General features: G+C 33.1%; 1 long non-coding RNA gene across 1 annotated transcript; it reads right to left on the reverse strand.

The window, feature by feature from the left end:
- Positions 1–806: 806 nt before the first annotated feature.
- LOC122146697 lies at positions 807–1,359 on the reverse strand. Its single transcript, XR_006161212.1, has 3 exons — positions 1,299–1,359; positions 1,088–1,203; positions 807–974 (listed from the first exon to the last, which is right to left on the reverse strand). It is a non-coding gene; the product is annotated as an uncharacterized LOC122146697 (long non-coding RNA).
- Between the last annotated feature and the right edge of the window lie 1,753 nt (positions 1,360–3,112).

The raw sequence follows: 3,112 nt of genomic DNA on the forward strand, positions 1-3,112 counted from the left end.
GCTGTTTTCCATCTAGTTACTGGGGAGAATTACATTGCAGTTGTCTTCCAGCTGCCCCAGCGCCATTAAACATCATGAACGCTTTTTACATTGCTCCTCTCTGCAGGCATATAAACAGACATATCAAAATAAAATACAACAATTGTAATTTCTCCTCTGCAGCAATGTTTTAATATAATAACACCGGACTTACGGTCATACTGAACGTAAACTTATCCTCTCAAGTGAGGTTCAAAGTTGCAGCTCACCTATTAAAATATGGGAAAATAATGATTGTTAATTAAATTTTTGTTTATTTATGAATTTGATTTCAGCATGCAATTAGAAACTATATTACATTTATTTAATTTAATATAACCTAAATTCATTTACCAGGGTAAGCACCACTGAGATGCTATAATTTTGAGTCAGTTCATTTAATTTCCTTTTAGTTAAAATTTAAGTAATTTTGTGTTTTGTCTATGTCTATATAATTTTTATTACATTTTATTTCAGTTTTAGTTTGAGTTATTTTACACCAATTTAAGTTAAACTATGTGAAAATGAGAAATGTTGCCTTGGCAACTAACCTAAATATTTTTTTCCATTTTCGAAAAATAAATTATTAAAGAAAAATATCAACAAATTTAAATTAGGTTTTATGGTTTTAATTTTAGTTTCAGTTTTAGTTGCTATAATAACACTGATTTAAACATTATATTTTATTTTAATTTATTGTTTCCCCTTATGTTGATGATTTTGAGGGTCTTTCATTAAAATGACCTTGAACTGCACCACTCTTCCCTGCGTTCTTGAACTCTGCAGAGCATCTTCATAGAAATCCAGGAACTGCTGGTGCATTTCCTCCTCGCTGTACTCCAGACTGGCATCAGTGTCGTAGTCATCCCGTCTGCTCTGCTCCATCCCAATGTCACAAACATCCCCTCACCATCAGAGTGGTGCTGGATGTTAGGTGCTCATGCTTTCGGGAGCACCTGTTAAAAAAAATACAAAATTATTAAAAACAAAAACCTGATCAGAAATTTAATTTCGACTGTCAAAACCCTGTGACAGACTCCTTGGAAACAGCAGCTTAATAAATACGTACCGGTCTCCAAACCTACAAGCACCCGTTTTAAGAAAGAAGGGGCAGTTTGCCTTGTCCTTTTCAGTTCCAAAATCCTTTGGGGCATCAGGGTTTTTCCAAGGACCACCATTTTCCAGCTAATTGCAATAAAATAATGGAGACGTTGCATGATTTCATTTTTATAAAAACTGCATTTTCCAGCTTACATTTGACATGGAAAGCAAGAGGTTACCTGACTCTCTGCTTGATCCAGCATTTTCTGTACAGCTTCTATAAATGGTGCAAACATACACGTATGGCGGGTGAAATTCTGTGGTGTGCAAGCACATGTCTGTTAGAATTAGTTAAGACAATCTGTCAGATAATTTGTACATTTTAGACTAAAGTTATGGGTATTTTTATAATTCAAATCTGACTGTTTATAGCAGGGGTTCTCAAACTTTTTGGGGGGCCTTATAGGGGACACCCTCATAATTATAACAGGATTATGCACATGCATGGTTAAATTAAATAGTAGTAATAAAAAGCATGTCTATTCGATTGAGATCACAAACATATACAATTTAACAACAATTAATTAAAGTTTAACAAAAGTTGTATATTTAGGGCCCTATTAAATCTTTTCGATTTTTTAATTACATTTTAATAATGTACAGCATGTCTAATCTAATAAATTAGTAAAACATTAACCACTTAATATTACAATAACATGAAATGTTGTATTATTTATTTATTGACTTCTATGCTTTAATATTTCTGGATTTGTGATTTCAATGAAAACTGAACAATTCCCAATTGTTTTTTTGTTTATGTTTTTTGGAAAAGTGCTGCACAAGTGAAAATAATAGTGTGATCATTCCTTTAAAAATAAAGTTGTAATAACTGAGAATCTCTGGTTTACAGCACATAATAATTATATTCTCTTCTGTAGCATCAATAAGCAACATTATCACTATAACACCCAAGTGACATGAAAGATACGTTTCTTCACGGGAAGTGGACACTTGCTGCATTCTTAATCATTTTTGTGTATCTTAGTTAAGGAAATAAAGACAATAATATTCTGCTAAACAAACAATATCACACACTGTACACATGAACACAGACTTATGGCACAAGGCATGTGTGTAAAACCATGACCGACAAACTGAAAGCCTTAAAGGCTGATTTGTCTCAGGGAGCATGAGATATTTTGATGTCTGTTGTTGATATAAGGTGTAAGAGCAATAGAGGATATATGTAGACATCTGCATCTTTATCCTCCCAGTGCAGGGATCACCTCTCTCTCTCTCTTCTCCTGTTCCTTCTGCTCCCGCTCCTCTTTTTCTTTCCTTTGCTGCTCCTCCCATTCCTCTCTGATCCTCCTCTGTGGACCACAAAGGCAGATATTGAGCATTATATGTATATTAAAATTGAGAATGACTGCCTGAGTGTCATGGATTTAATGTTACAGTGATCGCTCACCTCTTCTTCCTCCTTTCTCTTTGCGCTGCCTCTTCTCTCTCTCTCTTCAGCCCGAATTCTTCCTGTGCAATTCTCTCTCTCTCCAGCCATTCCTGGTGTAATCGCTCACTAGATTATGTGTAGATTAACAGTGTGACATATCTGCATTTTGTCTGATTAATAATAATTTGTCCTATTAATAATATCTTATAATACTGAACTTTAAAGGACAAACCTCTGCTCATCAGCCGCTGTTCTTCCTCATCTTCAGTTTGGTGCTCCCCGTGTTGTGAATGATCTAGAGCTGAAAAAATATGTGTTTATCATACGTGAAAGATACACATATTATATATATATATATATATATATATATATATATATATATATATATATATATATAATAATATATATATATATATATATATATATATATAATATAAATATATATATGTGTGTGTGTGTGTATACATGCATGCATAGAAAGTGTATGTATACACAAACACATGAACAAATTATAACACACATAAATAACATGTATACACTGTAGCTATAATTAAAAATATAAGGTTACCAGCTATCTTAATTTAGAATAGCTTGACGTGT

The sequence above is a fragment of the Cyprinus carpio genome, chromosome A11 (genome assembly GCF_018340385.1).
Source record: "Cyprinus carpio isolate SPL01 chromosome A11, ASM1834038v1, whole genome shotgun sequence".
Classification (NCBI taxonomy): Eukaryota; Metazoa; Chordata; class Actinopteri; order Cypriniformes; family Cyprinidae; genus Cyprinus; species Cyprinus carpio.